The sequence below is a fragment of the Corvus moneduloides genome, chromosome 6 (genome assembly GCF_009650955.1).
Source record: "Corvus moneduloides isolate bCorMon1 chromosome 6, bCorMon1.pri, whole genome shotgun sequence".
Lineage (NCBI taxonomy): Eukaryota > Metazoa > Chordata > Aves > Passeriformes > Corvidae > Corvus > Corvus moneduloides.
This window is the reverse complement of record NC_045481.1, coordinates 11125836-11142617: the sequence shown is the minus strand read 5'-3', so window position 1 is coordinate 11142617 and position 16782 is coordinate 11125836. Positions and strand designations below refer to the sequence as shown.

Here is a 16782-nt window from a genome sequence, read left to right as displayed (position 1 = left end):
TGACTAGTCTCTGGAGATATCTCTAGAGTGAGTTTCCTATGACTCGTTTGTGCTACCCTTAAGTCATGTCAGATTTTCTTCCTCTAGTCTTTCAACTTTGTAGCAGAAATCTTGTTTAAAATACTCCCTTCACAGAAAAAGCCAGAGCAGGCAGAGGCTTAATACTGTTATGTCACAAGTTCCCCAGTGAATTAAACGTGAGGGGGTTGGGTCTCGAGGGTGCCCGAGGTTACAAAGTGGTTCTAGCGGGCAAGGAGACCCACAAACACAAAAGGGATGGCCACACCAAGCAGCTGAGTTATTAAGTCCCGGTGGTGTTAGGACTGTGTTGCCTTCCACACTAAGACATCAGCTGCTTTTGTAGGTAGAAATGCCTGGCCCCTTGGCCCTCCAGGCTGCTTCAGTTCAGCACTGAGGGGGTGGTGAAGGTACACTTCCCCCTCACACTCACATGTGAATTAGTCCAGGATGACACAGCATCAACAAAAAGTGGGTTAGCAAAGCCTGAAGAGCTAAGCCAAGAAAAGAAGGGTTTATAGTTCCAAAAATCATTGGATGAAGTTTTGCACGTAGACTCATTAATAGATGTTACAGAAGAAAAACGTTCATTCCTCCCCTGTTAGATGCATGGCCTGTTAGACATGTATATAGATCAACAATATTTTCCAAGGATAACTAAATTCAAAGGCCATTGTCTGCTTATTTTAAATGAATGTTAAATATTATTTTTTCATTAAGTGTACAGTCTGCTTTTAGAAAAGAAATACCGACCTAAAGCTATGAAATCGCCTCTTTCAAAACTACTAAGGCAGAAAACCAGGCCTGCATGAAACATCTTCCCTGTCCCTTTATACACTTTGCGGAAGATGATCTGAGAATCCTCAGAGTGAGGAAGAGTGAAGTCTGGAGATGAGACTGCCATGGTTCCACATTGAGCCCCTGGGCGTACAAGGGAGCAAACTGCAAGACCATCAGCCCTTCCTGCCTCTTGGCTGGAAGTAACCAGCCATCACACAGACCCATTGCCAGTTCCCCCGGGGGACTTTTGCCTGCTTAGATTTCCCAATGTTCCCAAGTCACAGGGTAGCCCTCCTACCCACCCCCATCAAAGCACCTCAGCACCTTTTGCTTTGTGCCACAGGAAATAGGACTGTGGAATAAAAAAAGAACAATGGAGCTTAGAGAAGGCATTCCATGGTTCCGGTCATGGGCTTGTTCACTTTGCACATTGGGTGGTGCATCACATTGCAGTAGCATCTCCTGCTCTGTGACTGTTTTCTGGTCTCCTGACTCAGCAGAGAGGTAATCTCCACTGCGGACATATCCCTGTATCCCTGAGATAACATTACCAGCTAGAAGTGGACAGAGCACAGCCAGCCAAGGCATTCCAGACACTAGGGGTTGCTCAGTGTTATGAGGCTTAGCAAATAAGTACAACTTTGCCGTTATTCTGGGGATTTAAAATCTTTGTCACTGGCTCTCTTTACTCGTTACTTTTTTTTTCCTTTCCTTTCCTAAATTCCTTTCCTTTCCTTTCCTACACAACCAGTGTCCTACTGTGCCTCTGCCTCCCAGTTAGCCAGTCAAATGATTGCTTGCATTGCATCAGGATCTCACAAAACACTAAGACTACTTTGTTTTTCATTAGCACTAGAGGGAAAAAATAAACAAGCTGGGCTCATGGTTTATAATTGCATATGTAATTACCATTTTAAGACCACTCTTAGCAATACAAATTAGCTCACTGCCCTTTGTATCATCTCTGCAGTGCCTTTCAGAGCACACGTAAGCCATCTCATTTTTTGTCCATCATGCAGCCAGATTCCAATCTTGGATGTGCTGAAAACAGTGTGATGGACCTCTAAAAACGATCTGCTCTGCTTGCAAACACAATGAGCAGTATTTGGAGCCATGCCTTGACATTCACTATGCGGTTGGAAGAAGAACCTGTCCAGGCCAATCTTTGGATCCAATAGAGCTGGCAAATATTGTATAGCACAGCAAATTTTTGTAGAGTTACTCCTGGTTTGCTTTGTTTTCAGCATCTCAACAGATCCATGGGAAGGGATCTGCTGACACCATGAAGGCAGAGTCTTCACTTGGCATGACTGGTTTCTTCCATATAAGTAGTAGGGAAGATGAGGAGCATATTGTCAATAAAACGCAGACATTACTTACAATTCAACTTCTAAAAGCTGCCATAAAGAAGTGAATAGCAATGAATAAGTCCAAAGACATTTTACTCTGTTTTGGTTGCTACTTTATGCTCCCAGAGCCCATATTTTCAAAGGGACAAAGGAGAGACACCCAGAGGAGAGGAAGTCTCATTCTAAGAAGCCATAAAAAGAAATGCATGGCCACAGATCAGGGGATAATTTTATGTCTCACATGTTTTCTGACCCTGTGAAGAGCAGCTTTAAATTGTTGCTCTCCTTCCTGGTTTTAGTGGAGGCTGTAGCAGACACCATAGTTTACAAAACAGAGGGTGGGCATGAATCCTGAAAAAGTAGATCCATAACAAAATCTTGGTCACTGAGGCCAGAAGGACCCCTTGCCTACCCTTCTGTCTGTGGCAGGATTGATCTAATTATTCTATAACTGTTCCTGCAGATGGGTGTCTGGCCTCAAATAACTCCAACAACAGTGATTGTCCAACAGCTCTTGGCAGCTTGTCCAACTGCCAAACAGTTCTTCTACAGTTTTGTCTAATATTTAACCTAAAACTTCCCTTCTGCTTCAGCCAATTATTATTTGTCCCATCTTTGTTGACTAATGAGAATAATTGATCCTTGTCCTCTTTATAACATTCCTTTATGTCTCCCGTTGTTATGTTCCCCACACTCTACTTTTGCCTTTAGGCTAAAGGTGCCAAGTTATCTTAACCTTTCCTCTTAGATCTGAATGCCAGACTTCTTACCATCTTTCTTCCACTCTAAATTCTTCAATTTGTCCATGTTTTTTCATACAGAATTGAATGCAGTTACTCCAGTTATGCTTTAACCAGTGCCAAGCAGAGCGCAATAATTACTTCAGTAACCTTACTGACCCCATCTAATAACAAAGGCAAAATGCAGCATGTAATTAAAATCTAAAAAAATAACTATTTTTAAAAGCTAATTGCCTTGACAATCAGAACATTCTACAGCTCAGAGAACACACACTAAATGATTTAAAGATTATTGTTCATTCAAAAAACATATTTTTCAATTATATTCCGTATATCATATTTTGAGTTATGTTCAGTTTTACTCCTGTTAGGAATGGTCTGCAATGCATCTCTAGCATTCCCTCACCCTCCTTTTATTTCCTGCAGATTTGACTCCTTGAAGCTCCATGGGGTCCTGTCCACAGTAGGGATGTTCGCTAAGGATTCCCCACTGTTTTGAGCTAGTCCCCAGCTCCACCAGTATGGCACAGCAGAGAACTCCCACTCATGCTTTTGATCTTTTAGGCTATTACTATGTCTTCCAGCTTCACTAATGTCAGTGGAGCAGAGCCAACAGTGAGGCATTTTTAGAAAGTTTCCTTTGCAGGGACAAAATATTCATCTCCTTTGCCAAGTCCATGGTGCCCTACCTTGAATCCCCTTCTCTCTGTGGTCTGGCTGGTTTTCTTTTAAAGGCCCCTCTGTCCTCTTCACATCATCAACACCATACATGCCCATCATAGTCTGTAACTGCACGTACTCCTGCCTTTCAATGGATACCTCTTCAGGAATAGAAATCCTTGTTACAACCAGCAAAAATGATTCAATACTACTATCAGTCTGCTGACAACAGCCATTCTTGGAAAATGGTTACATGAATTTCTGGAATCCCTAAAAATAAACAAATTTGGCTCCATTAACAGGAATAGCAAATTCAGAATGCAAACTCGCTTGACTGAGCCAATGCATTTAATTAAATTGTTTTGCTGTTACGCTGATAAGCGGAGATATGACTGTTGTTAGTAGACGTAATAGTTTCTATTCTTGTTGCCTCATAGCACCTTAATTAAATTACAATTGTTCTGTTGGAAAACATGTCTGTGAACACCTCCAGACAGACAACACAAGAAAATATTCCTAGCAATACAAAAATCAGGAGTGTGATACTGCAAAATAGGACAAAAAAGAATAGGGTTAAGATTTTAGTAGGAAAAATTCAGATTTGACTTAAGAAAAGCCCAACTGGGAATCATTGGAATATATAATCTGGGCATTGGAATATATCATCTTGATTTTCCTTTACTGTGTTATCTTCTAGTACAAGTTAAATGAACAGCTGACGGGACTGACTCGGGCATAATTGGTCCTACTTCGTTACACACCGATGATTGAGGTTCTGTTGAGGACCCGTTCACCTCTGTTTTTCTATGGTTATATTTCACTTTAAATTTCTAAAAAAATGAAGTAAACTTCTGACCTCATTTACACACATCCAAGCCTCTCATACTCTATAAAATCTGTACATTTAAAATGAGATCAGAATTTGACTTCCAATAATAACACATTGTAACATGCCAGCAGTTGCTCCATAACATGGAAAACAGCAAAGTACCTTGTTTTATAGGTCTTGTCCCTTAAACAGTACATACCAGGCAAAATAATCACTGCTTTTTATAGCTAGACCTCATCCAAGCACTTGTGTAAGACCCTCTCATATAGCTCAGTAAAGTAACACCTCCACACATCTCCACCTGGAGAAGAGGTAGCTTTGGAGGTCTGAATGAAATCAAACAGAAATACCACCTGCAAATTTATAGTGTGCAACCAGGCATTGGTTGGCGTCCAGGCAAACATGAACTTAAAAGACCTTGTATGTTTGCATGGTTCTTTGGTACTTAGGTATTTTCTTCCTTCTTTGTTTATTACAGTGTTCTGGATAGAGATTAAATTTAATAGCTCAGTATTTGTTTTTTTTCCACTTACCTTGAAATAAGATTTGCACACATTTTTGTAGTAAGATTAAAAACTGCCAAGTGTTTTTTTAAACAATTCTCAGAGCTTGCAAAGGAGTTGTTTATGGCTTCTTATATACAAGTACGTCCTTGGACCCACATCAGGAACTTATCCCCTCCCATACAAATAAAGCTTTACTCTCTTTGTCCAGAAGCAAAAAAGCACTTCTGCTTGAAACGTGCCAGGACACAAAATCCCATTGTATTCCACTAGCAAATTCTGCAATAAGACTCAATTTAAAGCCTGTTTAGGTAGGTTAGATTTCCCATCGACTCAGTGAGGTTTGGGACAGGCCCTTAACATAGGGGTCTTAAGGACAGGAAAGCCTCCCTATAAACAATAGCTCTTAGGGAAATCACTCAGGTCAGCAGAGGCTGATTGACTTCAGCAGATCACTGAGGTCAGCAGATGCTCAGTGGGAAAAGAATTTTGTGCTGATCCAAAGCTATCAGAGAAATAAGAAGGTGGGAAGACTAAAGAGAGTGAGGCCTCCCCACATGTCATTCACCTGCCAGCTCTGCAGCAGCTGGAAAAGCCAACCAGAAATGCTCTTTGCAAGTGACTAAAGGGGTCAGCACTCCCACATTGTGTAGAAATGACTGCGTGACATGGTTTTATTTTTAAAATAAATTTAACATTCCATTCCTTAATTAACACAAAAGCTAACAAAATAAGGTGGATTTTAATTATGTACAAATCAAAATTATAAAAATAATTAAATATTTTCCTTAGCAAGAAAATATCAAATACCTTATCTTCATAACATGCTAGTTTCATATTTATACAGTGTAAAGTGTCCCACATTACCATATATGTTAGTAGTATGAAAAATTTTTATCTGCCATGTCTTAAACAAAGCTTGAGTTACTGTCTGCAGTGCCCTTAAGCTTAATGTCACAGTCTTCACAAGACTGAAACAAAACACAGAGAGCAGCGAGCAGTAACCACATTAAGGTTTAATGCTTATAAACACAGAAGGTTTAACAATTGGCCAGCCAAAATTCCCCTATGACCTGAAGACATGCAGATCATGACCTGAGAATTAAGCACTGTGTTAAGCAGTCAAGCTGTCTCCCTAAAGAAAAGACAAAAATAGCCAAAGACTAGCTGAGCCATTGGGTTGGCATATGTCAGGTGAGACAGGCCCAATTCAGAGTCGACCTGTAGCCATGTGGGGCCAAGCCTGACCCAGCCCAGCCTTTCTAGGCAGGGCTTCCTAAGAAGAAGGATTTTTCAGAGGCGCCCAACACCCACTGTTCCCACAGACCCCCAGGGAAGAGGAGCACCTAAGCTATCATGCAGCCATGTCTCAACAGAAAGCTTCTGGTATTAGCTGGAGGGGGAGAGACAAAGTGAAATTACTTTCCTTTGTGTTTTCCTAACCATGAAGATGCCCTCTTGGTTGCCTTGTCTCCCTTCACGGGCTTCTCCTAAAAGCAATTGCCACAGTCTTGAAAAGCCTGGGATAGAGAGGGAAAGAGAAGGAAGTGGGGAAAGTAAAATGTGAAACTAAGGTTTTGAACTAAACGCTTAAAGATACTTAGATCAGCCTTTGTTTAAAAAAAAAAAAAAAAAAAAGGAAAAAAAGGGTTGCAAGGCAGAGAAGTTGATTTGGGAAAGAGGAAGGTCAGCAGAGCAACAGCTCCAAACATCAGAGATGAAGAGGAGGAATGCAGCAACAAGAAGGGAGTGTTAAACAGCTGCCTGGGGGAGCTTAAAAGGGATGTTCAGCATGCTCAAAACACTCTAATTTTGCCATAGTAGATCTGCTTGTGCCAAATTCCCACACAGAAAAATCTCAGGGACACGAGACTGACTTGGGTATCATGGTTTTACTTCTTTTGCTTTCTTCACTGCAAGCTGTGTTTAGCTTGTAAATACACAAGTGTTCTATTCTCAAGTATTTATTGCATTCCTTATAAGACATTTTTGAGAGTTGATCAATATGAAGCTTATTCATGAAGTTACTATACAATTCCTGCTGGATTAAAATTGGACATTTCTCCATTTGTTGGTCAATTGCCAAATGCAGTTACAAGTAACACTCAATTGTAATAAACTTTTATTTAGGGTCCTAAGGTGCTCATTATAGAGAGATGTATATATATACATGTGTGTATGTGTTAAATTAGGAGACAAAAGAATCCCATGCTGCATAAAACCTAATCAAAAGACAGAATTTCCAATCTGGAGGGAATCTTGTTATTTCAACGTTCATTTCCATCCAAAAACAGGCCAAGAAATCAAAATATCAATGAAATAAATTGGTGGAGCTCAAATAGCAGAATAATTTAGGTTTGAAAATGTCTATAGACAAAATGCTGTTGTTTCCAATTGAAAACATAATTGTCCCAGGCTGAAAAGTTCTGGAATATGATCCTCTTTTCACATGGCTAGAAATCAAGACTATTCTGCTAGAAATCCATGAAGTTACATTGGTGGAAACCTCCACATGGGTAATAAAAACTACACAGAATTACAAGCATTTGATAAAGCCAAGTGCTTTGGAAAGCTTTACGCTTTCAAGCTTCAGGGCAGAAAGCAACCTAGGAATAAGGAGGAAATTTCATGGCTCATCCCCATGGTTGTGACAGTGGAAGCCAGGCAGTCAAACTGCATCACCAGGACTTGTAGGGAGCACGTCTGTTCAGCAGAAATGCAGGAACATCCATATTCTCTTTTGTTTGGCAAATGCTGGGATTATGGCACACACTGGACATGGGCTAGTGAATATGTCTGGTGAATGGCAGGGTCCAAACTGTCTGCTGGGCTTCACAGGCAGCTGAGAGACAACAGGAGGAGGCAGCAGCCGGCTCTGCAGTGGGAAATACCGGCTGTCAGAAGCAGCCAGGCAAGATCTGGCAACACACTCCCGAGGAAAGTGGAGACAAGCTGTCTGCCCGGCTCTCTGAATGCAGAAGTTTTGGACCCGTGAGCAAAGAAACTCTCTTCAGACACTTGACTCCTCTCCAGAGTTCAGGAAATTAGAATTTAGATATATTCATTGTGAGGGATACAAGGTGTTGCACCATTCTGCTACTAAGTGCTCCTTTTGCTGAAGGCAACTCAAAACTACTCTTCCTGTTTGGGTCTTTCCTACTTGTTTCTTTAAACAAGATTCTTTCAAAAGGCCATAGCCCTCAGGCCACAAGGTAATCTTTAGCCATCTGCTTAATTTTTCTGAGAAACCTGGTACCAACCCTTGTTGAAAGGTGTCACTTTGGGGAAAAAAAATACATGGACATTTCCACACAAAGCTCATTCTGCAGAGGACCTGGGGACATTTCAAGCTCTGGAAAAGGCAGGCGTCTTATCTGCATCACCAGAGAGTCAACACCAGCAAAATTGCCAGCTGACTTCTGATGAAAAAAACATACATTGAAGACAAGTGCTACTGCCATGTGCCCTAAGAGTGAGGACAAGTGTGTAACATTTGCACCATCAGCTCTGAAGGTGGTCCCCATGTCTGGAGCAGCAAAATTACACTGATGGAACCTCTGGTCTGGTTACCATCAGGCTTCAAGTCTATCATGCAATACATATTTTAAACTCCATAAAGTTCAGAGCTGAGCACCCAAATTCAGGATGTTCATTTGTCCCAAATCTAGTCAGTTGAACCTCTGAACATGACTACAGCTGCTGTTTGTAGAGGATTGTTAGGAAGAGAGAGAAGACTCTTTGGAGTACCTTGTCTGCAGGCACTTACTGATTGTCCAGCATTTCTTAAAAGTTGAGATCATCATCTGGTTGTGTGTTATATGGTAGTGCTCTAAGGATTAGACCACAAGGTAAAAGAAAAGACTTGAGAAAATTAATGTCATTTTAAATTTGAGGCTTTTAGAGGTATTCAAAGGAGTTAAAACCCAATTGCAAGAGGAGAAAAATTGGTTTTTCCAGAGAAATTATGACCACAATCCAAAAAAGAATGCAGAATACACTGAACCAAGAGTTTTACGGGTAACTTCAGAATTAAGCTGAAAAAAGCAGGTTGATTTGTCCTCAGCCATTTATATTTAGCTGGGGGTAAATCATTTCAAAGACAAATTCAGTCACCACCTGAGTGAGAGAACACAAAGGAAGGGTCAGTCAAAAATCTTCCTGTAGAGAGACCTGCATTGTTCATTCCTGACTCAAACCTCCCAAATCAACTCCATCCTACAGTCTTCTCTAGCCTCCGCAGTGATTTCATAAAGTCGAGCATAATGGAAGTGCAACAAAACCAAACTTAGGTCATTGAACCCTCACACAAAATATGGACAGATTTTTCCACATAATTCTATCAAAATTTTTCAAGTCTCAGGCTAGGGCCTTTCTCCTGCCTAGACTAGGAAACAGCATTTCAGAATTATTGAGAATGCTGGAAAATCTGAAATTAATGAAATAACTTGTGATCGGGACAAAAAGAGAAAAAAGTCTAACTTCAGAAATCAGCTGATGGATCCAAAATTCAAGACAACTGTATTTACCAGAGAAAAAAGGAAAGCCTTATCTAATCTCTCACCCAAAATCCAACCACAGTGTTTGGACTCAGCAGGGTCAGGTTATTTTCCCATAGTATCACAACCACAACTAGAAATAGTCAAAAGAAGCAACTGTCAAAAGAAGCCACTCATTTCATTAAGTTTCCAATACAGCTCTGATCAAAGTGACAGTTACACTTCAACAAAGTCTTTTGATCTTGTTGATGCTCAGCTGAATTGAATCATCACATCTTCAGAGCCATGCACAATGAGAGCATAAATTCTGATTGCTCATTGCTGAAAAGATTGCTTGCTATTTTTATTCTGGTTGTTTTTTATTTTAAGAAAAAAAGTTTAATTCTCTCCGTCAAAACCAACAGAGTTGTTTAAAGGCATGGCAAGATACACATTCACTTAATAGAATATATACAAGAGTCTTGACAATAACTTGATGAATTCCAGAAGTAGACTCAATACTACACAGCAAAGTCAATCATGCTGGTAGATACATTATGCTAGAAATGCAGAACTGTTTCAGAGGAAGATTTCAAGAAATAAAAAACCCCTCACCAAAAATACAGGGGAAGAGAAAATATGAGGTGTGCGTGGAGAAAATGTCTCCATAACATTAGAGAAAGAATGCAAAACAAACCAGCTAATGGGTTAGGAAAACTCACAATTAGTCTTGCAGGTTCGCATGTGAAGCATCTCAGCCTGCAGTTCCTGAGCCATGGTGTACAAACCACCACTGGCCAGCACATCTTTGGTGGCTGCCTGCTGTCAACCGGCTGAGCATGATCTTTCTTGTCCCAGATGTTACATCACACTGAAGATGCTGTTAACGGATGTCGGACTAAACCAAGCCAGTGCTATCATTGCTACAGAGGCATTTATAGAACTGCACGTGAGAAATTAATCAGATCAAAGGGCAGAGAGTAAAAATTATTTCACATCTCTCTCCATATGGAGATGCAGAGTATTCCATGTTAAAAAATAAAAAGCTTCTTTTGTCTGTTCAAAAATTTGCACCAGAAAGTTTGAGAGATCAACTGTAGACCGAACCACAGCTGATACATCAGTCAATACAGCATTTAAAAAGAGTTCACAAAGGAAAAGGTAATTTTGATTTCCAACTTAGAGAAATTCCTGGCAAATGAAGAAACTATGCTCAACCCCCAAATAACCAAACATCCATCCACTGCATGTGGAAATTATTCTGCCATCATTTTACTACTCCAGCAGAGGTGGTGCATGGCCTTTCGAAGCTTTGGCTCTTTTCAAAGGCTGTTATTTTAAACATTTTAGTACCGGGAACTGCATGGAGCTGGCAATTATGGAATTAGAGTGCAGTGTGGAGAATTTCACTTTGAAATCATTTAGCTCAGTTCATTTCCTTTTCAAGCGCAATAGAAAGCAGATGGAGCAGGGAGGGCCAACATGCCACAGAACTCCCCAGGCCTTGGCCAGCACTCTCTTCCTCAGGTCTTACAGAGGGGTCACCAAATCCTCATGGAGTTATTATTCTTTAGGAGCACCACATGCTAGAGCCCTGCCAGGATCCCAGTCTTTGGAGCAAGTCTCCTCAATCCTAGGTTTGTGTTGAGCATCAAATATTAGACCAAAATTGCTAACAAGGTCCACAGAGACACAAAGCTCACACCAGAAGAGCAGTGCAGGGGAGCCAGAGGGGACAGTGGAGCACAGCAGGAAGATTAAGTGCTTTGGAAAAGGGAGGCCTTGATAGAGAGGAAGAGGCCTCCAAAGAGTTGTCCAATATGAAGGAAAGGCTGTTACCAAAAGAAAGCATTGCCATATGCAGCAAGAGTTGGATGAGAAATTTTAATCTTGACTTGCTGCAAAGATACTCTGAGGTCAGGAGACCAAAAATAAATGAAGTGCAAGGTGCAAGGGGAGTAAAGCCTTGAAGCCTCAGTGTGTAGTTGATGCTGTATCACTGGAGGTGGCAGGGAGGAGTTACAAGAATTTCTCTCAGGGACAATCAAGTTAAGTGTGATCTTTCCTCAGAGCAAGGGATGACTTCCAGGGATACTGTCCTGCACAACATCTCTTGGATAACTTAATAAAGTCTGTTATGGCTTATTCTTTTTGTTTCTTTTACAGAGAAAGAGGGATTTCTCAGAGGAGAATAATGTACAATATGAGAAACAGATTCAAGTGCTGGAGTTGCAGTAGAATCTAACCTAGACTTAGGAAGTCCAAATCCATTCCCTGTTAATGCAACGGGACAGATAATCCTCTCTCAGTGTCAGTAATGCAGAGAGCCTGTCTCACTGGCTGGGTTACTTCCACCAAGCAGCAACCAGAGTGAGCCCCTCCTCTGAACCATCCCATGCACAGCTCCAGTTTGATCCACACAGCACACTCATCCCTTGTGTGTTCCACAGCACAGCAAGTACATTAAAGGTGTGCTCCAAGCTTTCTGGTATCCATTGTCCAATGTGCAGGCAGCAGCAGCATCACCACTGCTCCCGCTTATTTCACCTCTATTGAACAAGTTGCTTGTGCTCATCCCTATGGCCCTTGCTACTATTTCCCACCTATCACAAGTTCTGCCTTCTTAAAAACAGTCCATTGTGTCAGGTGGACAGACTTGCTCAGGTGAACCTCCAAGACATAGACAAGACTGATGCCATAGATAAGGGCAGCTGTCCTAGACTGATGGCAGACATGGGACACGGTGTTATCCTCTCTTCATGTCAGTCTCTTCATGCTCACAGGAGGTGTCCATTCTCCCTGAAAGAGTTTGTGCTGTGCATGTAGGGCTACCCTTGGTGGAGGCAACACTTCTGTATACATCAGACCAACGTCAGGGCTTCCTGCTGTTCTCCTTCTACAAACCTATAGTGAAAGAGAAAACTTCTGCAGTTGCCTTAGAGAGTTTTGCCACTCTAAGTTCTCACCAGTTGCTGACAACCTGTTCAAGGCTCACCAGTTATGGGTGCAACTGCAATAGAGGTCTGTGAGGTTAGCCAGCTGGTCTGCTCATGCAATGTGCCCACTGAAAATGCAGAAGGCTGGTACAAGTTCTTGTCCTATGAGCACTCTCCAAATACCCAAACAAACTAATGGAACTCCTTAGTATCCTCCAGAAATACCTCACCAAAGAGATTTCCACTCTTCCTCTTTCTAAGCCCTAAACAGAAGGCTCAGAGATAACTGGCAACTACACCAGACACCTGCAAAAGAGCAGCTATTTGAAACACTGTTCTGTGCCATAGGAGCTAAGGTTTTCATCCTACCTCAGATATTGGCAGCAGAACACTTTTCAGCACCGGAGCAAACTCTACTGACAATATCCTACAGAGATTCAGGCACTGTATCAATACAAGTATGGGTCTGGCTGCCTGCGAGCTCCCAGCAGAGCATGTGATCAGCTACTTGACCTCAGCATGACAAATCTGGGGTGACAGGCTGGACAGGTCATTGCAGCCTCTTGCATAACCCATTCCAGGCCACCAGTAAGCCACCCATAAGCCAGGTCACCAAGAAATCATTCTGGCAGCGTCCATCTTTCGCTCCTCTCCCCACATGCTCCTTCCAAGGCAGTGTCCCTTTCCAGCTCCACTGCCAGTCACATAGCATGTACAAAGGTTTCTTTCCACTTCTGTTCCAGCCACCAGGACCTTCAGTCTCTGTCCAGACCAGGGAGGTAGCCCTAAGGCGACCAAATATACACATATATCTCCAGATTCCTAAGCCAACACCATGGCTTTGGCTCCCTCATTCCTTTTCTACCCACTCATCTCCTTCTTTGAAGTGTGTCTCCATGTTCTCTCTCTCTGTTTTTAACTGTCACTATAAAGAGACCTGATGACCCACTAGCCTGCAGAGAAGTCCATCTCACAGATAACAGGCCCTGGATGTCTCTCCAGCTTGATGATGTTGCACGCCAGCCACAGCAACAAAATCATAGAATCATAGAATCACTTAGGTTGGAAAAGAACCTTTAGATCATCAAGTCCCCCCAGTAATGCAGCACTGTCAAGTCCACTATTAAACCATGTCCCTGAGTGTTACATTTATTTGCCTTCTAAATACCTCAAGGTGTGGTGACTCAACCCCACCACTGGGCACACCCCTCCCCGATGTCTGACAAGCTTTTTGTTGAATAAATGCTTCCTAGTATCCAATGTAAACCTCCCCTGGCATAACTTGAGGCCTTTTTGTCTCATCCTATTGCTTACTTAAAAAGAAGAGACTGACCCCCATCTCACCACAATCTCTTCTCAGGCAGTTAGTTGTAAGGAGCAATAAGGTCTCCCCGAGCCTCCTTTTCTCCAGGCTAAACACCCCCAGGTCCCTCAGCTGCTCCTCATCAGACTTGTGCTCCAGACCCTTCCCCAGCTCCACTGGCCTTCTTTGGACACACTCCAGCACCTCAATGTCCTTCTTGGAGTGAGGGATCCAAAGCTGGACACAGGACTCAAGGTGTGGCCTCACCAGTGCCAAGTACAGGGGGAAAATCACTGCCCTTGTCCTACACTATTGCTGATATAAGCCAGGATGCCACTGGCCTTCTTGGCCACCTGGGCACACACTGGCTCATGTTCAGCTGTTGTCGACCAGCACCATCAGGTCCTTTTTCACTGGGCAGCTTGCTGCCTGGAGCAGTGGGGACACTGGTAACAACATGGCAGAGTGTCACCATGGTGTCAGTAAGAGCTGTCAGCCTTTCTTCTAGGAACACACTTCCAGGGCTGCATCTTCTTTCTCACCTGGCGTTAAAAGATCTCCACCTGAATGTCACCTTGCATCAGGCCAGCATCTTTACTAGCCTCAGGTAAAGGTCCTTACTTTTGGGCACACACCTCTTTACTTTAGGTCTGTCATTAGTGAAGGTTTCAGTGTGGCCAGGGCAGCAACTCTTCTGCAGAGGAAAGGTGCCACCTCATTGCTCTGGGACTGCAGCAGTGCTAACCACAGCCCCAAGATCCCAGAGGTGCTCCACGCAATGCCAGAGCACACCACTCTGCAGAAACCCTGACCATGAAGTAAGAAGGCTGCCAGGGTGTGACTGGATGGGAATGGCTGGCAGAGGGAGAGAAGGGAAGGTGTCTTCCAGTGAGCTGGGATTGCAAGGGCGTGAGCTGAGAGACCAGACTGCTGCACAGGGAGTAGATGCACTGGATTAAAATCATCTCAATCAAATAAACTCATTCTCTGCCTGTGATGGTAGCTTTTTCCCACCTATGCTACCTCTCCAAGGGCTGGAGCACATGGGAGAACATGTACTCTCCCGTGCATCACTTCGAGCAGCCACTGGGAATAATCTGTGTGGGGTGCAAGAAGCCAAAGTAGGCATTTCCTTCTTCACTGTGCTTCTAAAGAGGTTTTGAGAGACAGTATTCCTTTTGCATTTTGTCTTAAGGGAATCAGTTGGTTCAACAGGCAGTCCAAAAGCATTTTGGCTAAAGGACATATGGCATAAGCTGTCAGTGTAGTTTCACCCTCCCTCCAGTGCCTCATCAAAACTAACATGACCTTCTTGATGAGGAGGAATAGCTAAATCTTTAAAAAGAGGCAGGAAGGTGTTTGAACTCTAAGGGAAATACTAAAAATCTTTATTCAAACATATTAATATGTATTAAGAGGCACAGACAGTAATTACATGGTGTTTACACTGAGTTATTTAAACAGGAACAGAGTGCTTGGCAAATTAACATATAGAACAATACTGCTCTAGTAGCTCAAATGATAATAAGACCTAATAGGATTTCCCTATCCCTAATTCTGCTGAATCCAAGTGAGGCTGATTTAAAAGTTGTAAATGTGCAGGAGGTGGCTTCTGAGACAACAAAAAGCATTTCTATGCCCTGAAAAACAAGCTTTGAGGATGTGACAACACATGAAAAATTCCTTCAGCTGTACCTCTGCTCAGCACGGTTTGGGTGAGCTGAGGCTGCCCTAGCGGCAGGTTTGTCGTATCTTGCTTCATTTCCATATGCATTCTGCTCCTGTGGCTTTCGTGGCAGCTTCCTCTCAGCTGGTACTGCACCCCACTGCATCAGCACACAAGGAGCGAGTTCCTGGACTGATGAACTTGAAGAGAACAGGCAATGCTGTCAGGAGGCACCAGGAGAGGTGTCCCTGCCCGGGGCGGCTCACAGGCTTGATCTCAGCAGGCTGCACTGTTTGAGGCAGGCATGCGGGGAGGACAGAGAGGAACAGGCAAGTGAAGAAGTAAGGAAGTTGCTCAGCCAGCAGAAACAAAGCTCAGTTAAGTCTCCTGAAAATTCCTCAGAAAATTAGAAAACCAGCAAGGTAAGCACATTTGCTCGCAGGGACATGCATGTGTCAAGGGCATGCACACACAGACGTACCTGTGGGGAGGGCTCAAAAGTGTGAAAACTTGTGTGAATAGCAATAACCTCCTGGTTCCATTTTACTGCCATCAAAAGTAAAAGAGGTGATGGAATATATGGGTCTGTGTGTGGGACCAGCATAAGAGAATGAACCTGCACAGGCAACAGCAACCCTTTATGTTTAAAGAAGATGGAGAGGGATGCAAGTTTAGAAGCACAACAGACAGCAGAGCTAAATGGTTTTCAGTGAAATTCACACTCATGTAAAATCCCAGCGTCTTGGACTAAACACCTTTGTTAGAAGTGATTGAATCCCTAACAGCTGCAGCAAAATGCCTTCACTTGCAAGTGTTACTGGTGGATAAGCAAAATTATCTTGCTATTATTGCTATTTTTAGCAGCACCCATAACACTAGCTGCTTTACAAACAGATTTCTCTCCAGTGAGCTTGCTACAACTGTTATGTGCACGTGGATGTTAAATTGTTTTCTTCTGCAGTACAAGTTCCTCACTTAAGGCTTTAAAGTTCAAAAAGCACCATGGTGGGTGAAACCAGAGTTAAACAACCCAAAGACTATAATTGCATGAGGGATATAAGCAATTCCCTCCCCGCAAGAACCATTTATCCTCTGGACAATAAGATTTTTAATGTTGAAAAGCGTGTTTGATTTTAAATTCATACTTAAATTCGTAAGAAAACACTGTGGTACTCTATGTTTGAACTAACAATTTTATTTTCTTTTATCACTGCTACAATTTTTGTAGACAATATAATCATCAAATACTTTTGTGAATAAAAAGTAATAAGTGAATGCTTAGAGATTTAGAGAATAATATTTCAGGAATTTTGCCTCAAATAACCGGGTCTTTTTTTTTTTTTTTTGGTGCACTTGTATGCGTGAGAAAAAACAGTGGTGTTCTGTCAAATAAAAAGAAACATCTTTCTCATTAGGACTGTGTTTATCATGCTTTCAAATGTTCTGCAAACCAATGCCCCTATTTGTAACTGTAATTCAATATAATAAAAGCTGTCAAAACTGCTCACTTTTCTCACTAGAGA

At 42.3% G+C, this 16782-nt stretch overlaps 1 long non-coding RNA gene across 5 annotated transcripts in view; it reads left to right on the top strand.

Moving 5' to 3' along the window:
• The window catches only part of LOC116445146, a 47476-nt gene that overhangs the window by 22091 nt on the left and 8603 nt on the right, over window positions 1-16782 (top strand). Inside the window, exon 1 of one of the 5 annotated variants that reach the window (XR_004240669.1) lies at window positions 13840-15681. The exons of 1 other annotated variant lie outside the window; for it this stretch is intronic. This is a non-coding gene — a long non-coding RNA (uncharacterized LOC116445146). Of the gene's footprint in view, window positions 1-13839; window positions 15682-16782 lie in introns of those variants that run through there. 3 more of the 5 variants (XR_004240670.1, XR_004240668.1, XR_004240666.1) reach the window with 3 other exon arrangements.